Genomic DNA, 13,969 nt, shown 5'->3' on the forward strand with positions numbered 1-13,969 from the left:
GGGCAAAAAACAAATGGGGTCATAGTGCAAAATAAAGCTAAGATGACTAACAAGATTAAAAAGACAAGTCTAAAGGCATTGTATCTTCATGCGCGGAACATTTGCAATAAGCTAGATGAATTAACAGCTGTTATGACTGATGCAGTTGGTAAAGCTGAGACATTAAAATATCTCAGAGGGAAACTTTAAACAACTGTCATAATCTATAATTTTAAGCGTTATCTTTGAGATGTGACTCTAAATTCAGGAATTTGACCATTGGTTCTCGAGGTATTACCTTAAACTAAATGAAACATTTTATTAATTTACACAGATTAAAATATATATACACATGGCTACAAATTACTACTATCATAGCTTTTAACAAATTCCCAAACTAATCTCCATTAAGACAACAGCAACCCATAGACTTAACCAAACACCAGGCAAAGCATTTTCACCTTACAAATTCAAAATTAAGCTCTTTTCACTTTGGTTCATGTGGATCCAGTTGGAAGCTTACAGCTGCCTTTTGATTTCACACTGCCTCTGCCCTGCACACCCAAAAACTGCTGAAGTTATACCTACCACTACTGATTGAATTTTAATTCTCATTGTATGAACAACCTCTGAACTAAACCTCTCTAACAATAAAACCGCTTTCATAGTGCCAATTTTAGTAGTAATATAAACATATTGCTTGGTATCTGCTAGATAGGTATCATTTTTCACCCCACTTCTTGAATATTCTATTCAAAAAAATGCAAATACACACTATCTCTCTTACATATCAAAACTAGTACACATCAAAGCACCCAGACTATCTGGCTTTAATCCAATTAAGACACACCCACAGACTAAACCTCTATTTTAGAAGAAAAATTTTTTCCAACAATATTATAAACATTAACAGCTTCATGACGCAGTGGAAATAGATATAAACAGTTATGATATAGTTGCAACTATGGAGACATGGCTGCAGGGTGACCAAGGATGGGAACTGAACATCCAGGGGTATTCAATATTTAGGAAGGACTGAAAAATGGGGAAAGGAGGTGGGGTAGCACTGTTAGTAAAGGAGGAAATTGTAATAGTGAGGAAGGATATGGGCTTGGAAAAGCATGATGTGGAATCTGTTTGGGTGGAGATAAGAAACACAAAGGGGTAGAAAATGTTAGTGGGGGTTGTCTATAGGCCCCCAAATAATAATGGAGATGTAAGGGAAGGCATTAAACAGGAAATTAGAGACACATGCAATAAGGGTACGACTGTAATCATGGGTGACTTTAATCTACATATAGATTGGGCAAACCAAACTAGCAATAATACTGTGGAGGAGGATTTCCTGGAGTGTGTATGTGATGGCTTTTTAGACCAATACATTGAGGAACCAACTAGAGAGCAGGCTATCCTAGACTGGGTATTGTGCAATAAGAAAGGATTAATTAGCAATCTTGTTGTGCCTTGGGGAAGAGCGACCATAAAATGATAGAATTGTCCATTATGACGAAGAGTGAAGAAGTTGAATCTGAAACTAGGGCCCTGAATCTAAATAAAGAGAACTATGAAGGTATGAGGCACGAGTTGACAGTGATTGATTGGGGAACCTTCCTAAAAGGGTTGATGGTGGATAGGCAATGGCTAATAGTTGAGGATGAATTACCATTATTCATTCCTGTCTGGCGCAAAAGTAAAATAGCAAAGGTGGCTCAATCATGCATTACAAAAGAAATTAGGGGTAGTATCACATCCAAAGAGGAGGCATATAAAATTGCCAGAAAAAGCAGCAAGCCTGAGGATTGGGAGCAGTTTAGAATTCAGCAAAAGTGGACAAAAAGATTGATGAAGAAAGGAAAATAGAGTATGAGAGTAAACTTGTAGGGAACATAAAAACTGATTGTAAAATCTTCTATAAATATGTGAAGAGAAAAAGATTAGCAAAGACAAATGTATGTCCGTTATGGAGGAAATTATAAAGGGGAACAAAGAAATGGCAGAAGAATTGAACACATGTTTTGGTTCTGTCTTCACAAAAGAGGATGCAAATAATTTCCCTGAAATATTAGGGAACCAAGGGTCTAGTGAGAGGGAGGAATTGAAGAAAATCAGTATTAGTAAAAAAATGGTGCTGGAGAAATTAATGGGGTTAAAGGCTGAACAATCCCCAGGGCTGGATAATCTACATCCCAGGTACTAAAGGAAGGAGAAATATTGTTTGCATTGGTGGTCATCTTCCAAAATTCTATAGACTCTGGAGCAGTTCCTACAGATTGGAGGGTGGCAAATGTAACCCCACTATTTAAAAAAGGAGGGAGAGAAAAAACAGGATTACAGACCAGTTAGCCTAACATCAGTGTAGTGGAGAAATCACTAGAGTCTAGGGGCAGGATCTTTCCCCCATCAGGGGGGTTTTGTGGGAGCGGATGCGGACTCCCACCGGTTGGGGGCGCACCGCCATTTTACGTGGGCTGACTAATTAAGGCCCGCCCAGTGTGACGTCCACCAGAAGCGCTGTGCACTCCCTGTGTAGGTGAGGTGGGGGGGGTGGGGGGGTGGGGTGAGGGGGTAATCCCCTGAGCATGGTGTGAAAGAGCACACAGACCTTCCTGAAGCACGGAGCTGCCTCAGGGAGATCGGCTCAGGTTCGAAACATTAAATAGAGATGAGAAAAAAAATTACTGATGTGTCCCCTCATGTGTCACTGTCACATGAGCTGGGACATGTCAATTTCTTTTATTTAGAGATTTCACACAATTTTAATGACCTCATGAAACCTTATCCTGCCCGTGGATGAGGTTTCATGTTTTATCTGAAGCCCGCCAGGGCTCCCAGCCTGACCGCCAGCCTTAAGGTTGGATGGGCAGGTCCATTAATTACTTTAATTACTTTTTTAATGGCCTCATTAGGCCTTTGACAGTTCGGCGGGCCCATAGCCGACTCAGCTGCTCGCCCGCCAAACTGAAAACCTAAATGACACGGGGTGATGTCGGGATACACGCCCAATGTCACCCGGCGTCATTTTACATGTCAGTGAGCAGGCCCCGCCCCCTGCTCACCAACCAGAAGATGCAGCCCATGATAACAGAACACTTGGAAAGCATTAACAGCAGAGTATTATTTAAATGGTGATATATTGGGAAATGTGGATGTACAAAGAGATCTGAGTGTCCTTGTACCCCAGTCAATGAAAGGAAACAGGCAGGTGCAGCAAGCAATTAGGAAGACAAATGGTATGTTGGCCTTCATTGCAAGAGGATTTGAGTTCACAAGTAGGGATGTCTTACTGCAGCTTTACAAGGCCTTGGTGAGACCACATCTGGAGTATTGCGTGCAGTTTTGGTCACCCTATCTAAGAAAGGATGTACTTGCCATTGAGAGAGCGAAGCAAAGGTTCACTAGGCTGATACCAGGGATGGCAGGACTGTGGGATGAGGAGAAATTGGTTGGACTGGGCCTGTATTCACTAGAGTTTAGAAGAATGAGAGGGGATCTGATTGAAATGTATAAAGTTCTAACAGGGCTAGACAGACTAGATGCAGGGAGGATGTTTCCCCTGGTTGGGGAATCTAGAACCAGGGGCCACAGTCTCAGGATATGGGCAGGCCATTTAGGACTGAGATGAGGAAACATTTCTTCACTCAGAGGGTGGTCAACATGTGGAATCCTCTAACACAGAAGCTGTGAGGCCAGGTCACTGAGTATATTTAAGAAAGAAATTGGTTATTTTTTGGATATTACAGACATTAAAGAGTATGGAGAGAAAGCGGGAATATGGTGTTGAGATGGAGGATCAGCCATGCTCATATTGAATGGGGGAGCAGGCTCGAAGGGCTGAATGGCCTACTCCTGCTCCTAGTTTCTATGTTTCTGTGTTTCTTTTAAAAATCATCCCACTTTAAAGTTTATTGATGTTTACTTGTGCTGTATAGTATTTATATATTTGTTCATGCACTGGTAAATTAATTCAATCAATAATTCTAGCCTGTACAAAGTGGGTTTGCATTTCTACCTTGCAGGTTGATTGGAGAAACTGTAGGAATTGTTAAATCTGGATTACATTAATTAAGTTTGCAAAGAGTAAAAGAAGTGGATCTCAGACTGCAATCTGCTTAGTCACATTTTTACCAAGGAACTTACACAAGAAAAACATTGGAAAATGTCTGAACTGTAACAGAGATATTTCCACAAAGTGACCTGACTAAGAGCTGTCAAAAAATATCAAAAATAGTTGACTGAAGCTTCTGAATGTCCTGGGATATTGATGAAGATTTGCCTGGTTGTAAAGTGTGCATGTTAAAGTGCATGTGAGTCAGAAAAATGATGATGACATTATGAAATGTGATGTCAACGTCCCATAACACCAATGTCAAGCTTTATAGCAGTACATCTTAAAAAGAAGTACAGGCTCATATGTCTAGCAACCTACAGCACGGAAACACTTTGAACTGAAAGGTTTAAGAGAAAATCTAACTAACGGTACATGCCACAAAATGCCTCAGTCCAGCAACATCTGGCCCAATATTGTGGTCGAGAAGAACCTGACCAGTAACACCTTAAAGAAGCCAATGAACTGCCCATTGTTATATTCAGGGAGTATCCGAGGGGAGTGTTGTTCACGTATGGCGGTGCCGGAGGGGGGAGACACGAGAAGCTTTCTCAATCTCATTTTGTTTAACTGTAATAGCTTCCACACAGCAGCTGGTATACATGTAAAGTGGTGTGAAATTATTTCATTGAAGCTGCCTCAGTTAACTGAGTATGGAACCCATTTTTGGAAAAATTGAATTTTGGACATTCTTCCTCCTGAGTTATTTTAGAAATTTTGCAAGATTAATTTGGGGCTGTGCATATGCTATTCGTCAAGAAACCACAGGTCATCGGAGATGTCCAGTGGGAACACCTGGAGAGGGAAGAGACACTTTTACATCTAAGTTAACAAAGGATTGCTGTTGCCAGACTGAAGACTCTTGTTGATTGGTTAAAAACACCCAGCCTAAGAGAAGTATTCTCTGAACATGTTAGTCTCAGTCAGTGAGAGAGTATATGTGGGTGCCGTAGAAGCAGGCTGCAAGAAAAGACTCTCTTTTTCCCCTCTCTCTGCCCCCAACTTTGTGTTGTATGCAGTTCAGAATGAGTTAAACTTTCTTCACAAATATCAGGATAACTCATCTGTTTTTTGGAAGTTTGCAAAGTTGTGATAAATAAGGGTCATCAAGGACAGTTTTACCACAAAACTCTGTCTGAAAGAAGTTCCAGATCTATTGTGACCAGAATTCTGTTAGAGCAACAGTGTCGATATCTTTTCGAATTTTTATCCTTTTAAAAGAAACTTTCCCATCCTCCAGCCTCTGCAGGGGACTGTATTTGTTTTGCCCTGTTTTCTGTATATGTGTGAGTGTATGGGGGTTCGAATACCTGTTGTTTTAAAAAGGGGAAAAATCATTATAATTCTAAGCTACAACTCGTATGTTAGCCAGTTTATTAACTTGTTTTTAAAAAGAAGTTTTTTTTAATAATAAATCAATTATCTCTTTTACCAAGAAGCCTGGTTAGTATTTTTATGTTGGGAATTACAGTATCAAAGGTAAACAATTGGCCAGTTTTGTGGGCGAATTAAACACAAACTATTATTATGACGTGTGGAGAAGTGGGGCTTGAATTAATTGTGCTCTCCTCCCATCACGGTCAGTAACACTTGACAGAGTGAGATCTGGTCAGTTTTGTTCCTGGCAATGATGTAATTGATGTAAAGCCAAGATTCTTTTCTGTCAAATTAAATTTCAGCCTGAAAAAGCCAAAAAATGTCAAAGGCATTCACCTAAAAAAGAAACACAAGACAAATTAAATAAACATCATCCCATTACTTTGTTGCCAAATTAATGCTGTTCTATTTTGATATAAATTATAACAGTCAGATGATATATCTGTAGCACACAGCTCCCCAGTCCTATAGATGCTGGAGAAGGAACATAATTAATAAAATTACTATGGGAAAGAACTTTGAGAGAATGTATATTTTTATTAACTGGGAATTGAATGTTGGATCAAAGAAGACAAGGAGCCAGATATAGAAATAATTCTCTGAGGTGAAACATTTGGGAGCAAAACAAAACAGAAAATATTGGATATTTCCAGCAGATCTATCAATATCTGTAAAGGTGAAACACAATTGTAGAATCATGTGTAACTCTTATGAAGTTTTTTGTAAAAATGTGAACTTTCATTTATCTATATGGCATGCCTCTTAGAAATGTCGCAGGGAAGTTTACATAATAATTCAAACATGTCGGTGCAGACTTGATGAGCTGAAGGGCCTCTTCTGCACTGTGTGATTCTGTGATTGTCATCTAGAATGAACACAAGTGGAGGCAAAATATTATAGAACATGGGGGATATGAGCAAGAGAATGGGGTTTAAGTAGATTACTCCAGTGTGGTACAAGCATTAGTTTGAGAAACATGGGCTGAATGGACCCTCCTGTGCTGAAATTCCCATTGTTCTCAGCCATAGTTGATAAAACAGAGTGCAATACTTCACCCTGCTAGGCAGCTGCCAGAGCAGCTGGGACCATCAAACTATCTGCCTAAGTGGGATTTGGAAGAAAAGATAAAAAGGATGAAAGGAATAAGTCCCACAATTTTATCCATACGTTTTCCAGCAATTCCATGTTTTCTTATTAATTAACTGACTAATGAATTAACTCGCTAAGGGAATTAAGGAATATGGGGATCATGAGGGAAAGTGAAGTTGATGTTCCTGATATAAAGGAATGGAGAAGCAGGCTCGTGGGGCTGTTTGGCTTCCCCCAGCTCCTAGGTCCATAGGTTCTAATTCTAGAATTACTGGAAGTATATTTACATATACAGCACTCTGCAACGGTGAGAGCCAATCACATCAAATCCTACAAATGTATTATTTTTATCCAAGTCATCATAATTTAAAATAAAGCATTAAAAGCACATGAAACAAAAATTGAAGCTGTAGAGATGCTGGGCACCACCATAGTTACAGCAACGTGGCAGAGTTACAGTGAAGGATTTGTAGAACAATTTGACTGCAGCTCTCCAATGCAGTGACACAATTTCTTTACATACGAATCCATAGCATGGAGGTAAAAACCTGAAGTCACCCAGGCAGAATTAATGGTTTAATGCAGAGTCAATTGCAATGTCAGAACTAGTTGTGAAGTGTTGTTCTTAAACTTGGATTTGCTCCAGATATTAGATGTTCATCCATGGTAAATTAGAGTTTGTTGTTTAACTTCCATGGTTCCATTTTAGGTCAAATGAGAAGCAGGAGAAAAAGCAACTTAAGAGCCAAAGAAGCATCTGTTCTGATTGACTTTCAATGGGATGTTATAAGGAGATGCAATGATTATTCAGAATGCATTAATTAACCCTTCAGCTGTTGAAATATCTACTCATGTATTAAAATTACACTGTCCTTTTGGATAAACTGTGCAAAATACTCTCCTGCTTGTATTGCCATTTTCTGTTTTTGGTACTTCACAATTCATACAATCCCAGGAATCAAAGTTGGTCTCCTTTTACAGGGACTTTGAAGAACATAAATGTATGGACATGAACATAATGGAATGAACATAGGAACAGGAAGAGGCCATTCAGCCCATTGAGCCTGCTCTGCCATTCAATACAATCATGGCTGATCGAACACTTCAATGCCTTTTACCCACTCTATCCCCATAACCCTTTACGTTATTGTAAATCAGAAATCTATCAATCTCTACCTTAAACATACTCAATGACTGAGCTTCCACCGCCCTCTGGGGTAGAGAATTCTAAAGATTCACAACCCTCCGAGCAAAGAAATTTCTCCTCATCTCGCTCCTAAGTGGCTTCCTCCTTATTTTGAAATTGTGCCCCTGGTTCTAGACTCCCCAACCAGGGAAAACATCTTACCTGCATCTAACCTGTCTATCCCTTTAAATATTTTGTAGGTTTCGATAAGATTACCCCTCATTCTTTGAAACTCTAGAGAATACAGACTCAGTTCCCCCAATCTCTCCATCCCTGAGTAAGTCTGGTGAACATTTGTTGCATTCCCTCCATGGCAATAATATCCTTTCTGAGGTAAGGGGACCAAAATTTCTCCAGGTGTTGTCTAACCAATCTTTTATACAATTGAAGCAAGACTTCACTACTCCTATACTCAAATCCTCTTGCGATAAAGCTAACATTCCATTAGCTTCCTACTTGCCTGCTGCACCTGCATGTTAGCTTCCAGTGACTTATGGATGAGGACACCCAGGTCCCTTTGTACATCTACACTTTCTAATCTCTTACCATTTAGGAAATACTCTGCATTCCTGTTCCTTCTACCAAAGTGGATAACCTCACATTTTTCCACATGATATTCCATCTGCCATGCTCTTGCCCACTCACTAAATCTGTCCAAATCCTTCTGTAGCCGCTTTACATTTTACTGACGACACACATTCCTGCCTAGCTTTGTATCATCCGCAAACTTGGAAATATTACTTTTGGTCTCCACCTCCAAATCATTGATATACATTGTGAACAGCTGGAGCCCAAATGCTGATCCTTGTAGTGCCCTACTAGTCACAGCCTGTCAATGCGAGAATGACCCATTTATTCCTACTCTCTGTTTTCTGCCTGTTAGCCAATTCTTAATCCATGCCAATACATTGTCTCCTATCCCATGTGCTATTATTTTGCTAATCAACCTCTTGTGGGGGACTTTATCAAAAGCCTTCTGAAAATCCAAGTATACTACATCCATCAACTCTCCTTTATCAATTTTGTTAGTAACATCCTCAAAAGACTCCAACAAGGTCATCAAACATGATTTCCTATTCACAAATCCATGCTGACTATGTCCAATCAGATCATGATTATCCAAGTTATCCTTTAGAATAGATTCTAGCATTTTCCCTACTACTGATGCAAGGCCAACAGGTCTGTAGTTCCTTGTTTTCTCTCTCCCTCCCTTCTTAAATAGTGGGGTGACTTTTGCTAATTTCCAATTTTCAGGAATCATTCCAGAATCTATAGAATTTTGGAAAATGATCACTGATGCATTCACTATCTCTATAGCAACCTCTATCAACACTCTGGGATGCAGAATATCAGGTCCTGGGGACTTATCAACTTTCAGTCCCATTAATTTCTCCAGTACAACCTTCTTACTTATACTAATTTCCTTCAATTCCTCATTCTCCCTGGCCCCTTGACCTCTAAATTTGGGAGATTTCCTGTATCTTCCTCAGTGAAAACAGACACAAAATAATCATTTAGCTTCACTGCCATTTCTCTATTCCCCATTATGAATTCTCCTGACTCTGTCTGCAATGGACCCAGGTTTGTCTTAGCCAAATCTTCCATTTTACATACCTATAGAAGCTCTTACAGTCAGTTTTTATGGCCTGAATTTTACCCTTGGCATGATCGGCGGGTCTGGGACTGGTTGGGAAATGGACCTGCAATCAGCCTCCGACTGCGATTTCACACTAGCCGGTTAAGGGCCGCCCAGCGTGAAACACGTCTTCCCAATGGTCTGGAAGGGCCGGGTGGGGGTAGTGGGTGGGGGCCTATCAGGTGCTTGGTCCAACAGCCACCAGCAGGCAGTTTAAAAGCGGCACAGGCAGTTCCTCAGAGGCTGCCAGGGAAGAACATATTTGCAGCGTTCTGAACACCGAAGCTATGGCCTCAACTACAGCTGGAGACGCCAGGCAGGAGGGCAGTTTGGGTGGGCACGCTCTCCCCCTCACCCCAATTTTCGGATGAGTACCTCGCTGTTGTCCTGGAGGAGGGGGCTGCCAGGAGGGACACCCTCATCCCTGGCCACTGGATCTTACAAAAAGAACTTGGGAGGAGGTGACAGCCGAGGTCAGCAGCCACGAGGTGGCGCAGCGCCCATGGGTGCAGCACTGCCAGAGGTTTAACAACCTGCTGCGCTCGGCAAGGGTGAGTACCATGTTGGCATGGATCAGTGTGGAGAAGGTCTGGCTGTCCCTGCCCAAGGAGCTCAGGGCTGATAGAGTCTGAGAGCCGACTGTCAATGGCGCTGGAGCTGGCCGAGGGTGTGAGTCTTGGCTATCTTGGAGCTGGAGAAGCGCCACCCACCTCTGTCAACCAGCCATGGAGAGGCTGGGGTGTCAGGCAAAGTTAAGAGTGGATCCTGGAGAACCACTGCTGACACCAGAGGACTGCCAGACACACCGCACAGATCCCCCACTGACCCCTGGAAAGAGCTAGAGGCATTGAAGTTGAGGACCACTGTGACTATCAGAGACACTGGCATGAGGTGCCCACCCACACAATTGGAGCTGATCTCAGGCCCAATCATCTGACAGATGGAGGTCATTGACTCCCTGGAGAGGCAGAGCCTCCTTTGGCATTGACCCTCAGATATATTGAGGTAGCTGCATCACTGCCTGTAAACCCTGGCAGCAGGATAGTGGCATCTTCTGCAGCCCCTTCCACCTTGGACTAGCTGCTCACTCTGTGCCCCTTGTGCCTGCACCTCTCCTCCCACAGGTCCCTCCCCTGGAGGCTGCACTGGGACACCTGGCCTCCTCCTCCTTCTGCCCCTCTCTCCTCCTCAGAGGAGGTGCCTCCAGCGGAGACCACAATCCCCATTACCAGGATAACAGAAGGCTGTCTGATACCTGGAAGGGATCACTTGGTCTGAATCCTCCAGGGGCCTTGGAGACACCAATGGCTCCTGAAATGAAGCCTGGAAACGCTAAGGCTAAAGCTCAGAACAGAGATGAACCTGTCAAGTTAAAATAAGCAACCAGCTGCAAACTATCTCCTAAACTCCTCATGACTCACACTGGAAATGCTGCTGACCCTTTTTGCCCCACCCTTGGGTGTGGTTTTGCCAAATGTGGGCTGCCCACCTGCCCGTTTTGCTCGTGCGATGAGTGGGAAATTGCGTGGGCAAGGTAAAATCGGGATCAATTGCCTTTTCAATGACCTTAGGGGCCTTTTACTTGATGGTGGGCATGGCTCCGACATCCCAGTGCGCCTGCTGACATGAAGATTGCTCGTGACACTCGCTGGCATCTTCTCGCGCTATTTTACACCTGATCAGGTTGGGTGCGTTCCTGACTGCGAGATGTAAAATTCTGCCCTATGTTTTTTGCTATATTGTATTCATATTCTAATCTCCCTTTCTTGACCAGTTTCCTGATCTTCCTTTGCTGTTTCTAAAAACCTCCCAATCATGAGGTTTACAACTACTTCTGGCAACTTTATAAGTCTTTTCTTTTAATTTTATACAATCCTTACCTTCGTCAGCCATGGTTCACTGACTTTTTTGGGGTTTTTGTGCCTTGAAGGAATATATAGGTGCTGTAAACTATGTAATAGTTCTTTGAAGACTATCCACTGCCTATGTACAGTCATACCTTTGAATGTATTTTCCCAATCCACCTCAGCCAATTTGTCCCTCATGGCTTTGTAATTTCCTTTATTCAACTTTAACACCCTTGCTTCAGAGTGAACTACCTCACTTTCAAACATAATGTAAAACTCTATCATATTGTGGTGACTCATCCCTAAAAGTTCTTTTACAACGAGATAATTAATTATCCCTTTTTGCATTACATAATACTAGATCTAAAATAGTCTGTCCGCTAGTCGTTTTCTCAACACACTGCTCTAGAAAACCATCCCTAACACACTCCAGAAACTGGCCTTTCACAGCATTAGTGCTCACTTGGTTTACCCAGTCTATATGCAGATTGAGTCACCCATAATTACTGTACTGTCCATGCTACATGCTTCTCTCATCTCCTGATTAATACCATGCCTCACATTACCACCACTGTTCGGTCGCCTCTAAACAACTCCAACTAATGTCTGCTGCCCTTTGCTGTTTCTTAGCTCCACCCAAACAGATTCCACACATTGTTCTTCCGATCTGAGATCCTCCTATACCAATGCACTGATCCCATCGCTTATTATCAGTGCAACTCCACTTCCTTTCCCTTCTTGTCTATCCTTCCTAAAGATTGAATATCCTTAAATACTCAGTTGCCAGTCTTGGTCACCATGCAGCCATGTTTCCATAAAGGCTGTTATCTCATAGCTATTTACCTCTGTTTGTGCTTTTAGATCATCTACCTTATTGCAAATGCTGTGAGCATTCAGGTAGAGTGCCCTTAACTTTGTCTTTTTGACATCATTCTGCATTCGAAGCATACTCAATGCTCTGCTTTGTTTTCCTGCTTTCTAGTCTCACTAATACTTCCTGTTACCACCTTTACTTTCTTCCAATTTGGACCCCCCTCAGGTTCCCACCCCCCTGACAAGCTAGTTTAAACCCATCCCAACAGCACCAGCAAATTGCCCTGTGAGTATATCAGTCCCAGTGCTGTTAAACTGTAACCCGTCCAGTTTGTACAGGTCCCACCTGCCCCAGAACCAGTCCCAATGCCTCAGAAATCTGATGCCCTCCCTCCTACACCAGTTCTCCAGCCACATATTTAATCAATCTATCCTGCTATTCCTATGCTCACTAGCATGTGGCACTGAGAGTAATCCTGAGATTACTGCTCTTGAAGTCCTCCTTTCAAATTTCCTTCCTAACTCCCTGTGGACCATGACTTCTGGCTGATCCCTCTCCCCCCAAAGGATGTCCTGCAGCTGCTCTGTGACACCCTTGACCCTCTCTCCAGGGAGGCAAGACACCATCTTGGAGTCACTTTTACTGTCGCAGAAGCGACTGTCTGATCCCCTGACTATGGAATCCCCTATTACTATTGCCCTTCCATTCTTCTTCCTCCCCCCCTGTACAGAATGTGATGCCACAGGCTTGGCTCTGGCTGCACTCCCCTGAGGAACCATCGCCCTCACCAGCATCGAAAAAGGAAAAGCGATTAGCAAGCAGGATAGACTCGGGGGACTCCTGCGCTACCCGCCTGGTTCTCTTAGACTGTCTGGTGGTCACTCATTCTCTCTCTGGCTGCATGCTTCTGAACTGCAGTGTGACCACCTCCCTAAACGTGGCATCCATATAGTGCTCTGCCTCGCGGATGCACAACAATGACTCCAGCCACCACTCAAGTTCTGAAACCCGGAGTTCAAGCTTGTGCAGCCGGTGACACTTCCTACAGACGTGTTTGTCTGGGGCACAAATGGTGCGTCCATGACTTCCCACATACCGTAGGATGCACACTCCACTTGGCCAAGCTGACCTGACATCTCGTAACTCTAAAAACTACTTATTACACTTAGAGTAATAGAATGAATAGAATAAATTACTAGTAACTTAACTTTACTAAACTTACGCTAACTTTATCTTACTTTGATTTACTTTATTTCACTTTGACTGGATTTAACTTTACTTCCCTATTGCTAGTGTTCCTTACTGAAATCCTTGTAGCTACTTCTCTGTAAATGATACATTTTTCTAGTTTTAAGCTATTTAAACACACTCCCTAACAGCAGCTTCTCACCAACCAATGAACTTACAGTTTTCCTGTGATGTCAGTTCTGGATTTTTTTAAACTTAGTCGTTGCCCAGAGTAGAGATACCCCTTGGAATGAAAAGGAACGAAATCAAGTGGATTGTCAAGTGGGAGGCTGACCCACAGCCGTTTGCTTCCATCCACAGGCACTGTAAAAAAATAACCCCTTGCAAGTCTTTGCCAAGGCACATGGTTCTCTCTGGACTGCTGGGCAGTTTGGTCTCATTCTCTTTGTGTACATTGAATGAGAAAAGAAAGGTTTGTACTGCAAGTGCGCTCTGACTAGTCCAATGCAAAGGATCAGCATAACCTGAAGAACCTTGTAGTTTTCTGGTAATGTATCCTGGCATTTGGTCTTTATATCAGTACTTTCACAACAAAGTGTTTCACAGCCAATGGAGTTACTGTTGTAATGTGGGAACTGTTTTTAGTGCCAAGCTGCTATTCTGGGAGATTTGGTGCAGTTATCAGGTGGCAACATTGGAAATCTGAGGGGCCAAGAGAGAAATAAGAGATAAATGACCTCTTTCTGTG

Source organism: Carcharodon carcharias, chromosome 19 (assembly GCF_017639515.1).
Source record: "Carcharodon carcharias isolate sCarCar2 chromosome 19, sCarCar2.pri, whole genome shotgun sequence".
Classification (NCBI taxonomy): Eukaryota; Metazoa; Chordata; class Chondrichthyes; order Lamniformes; family Lamnidae; genus Carcharodon; species Carcharodon carcharias.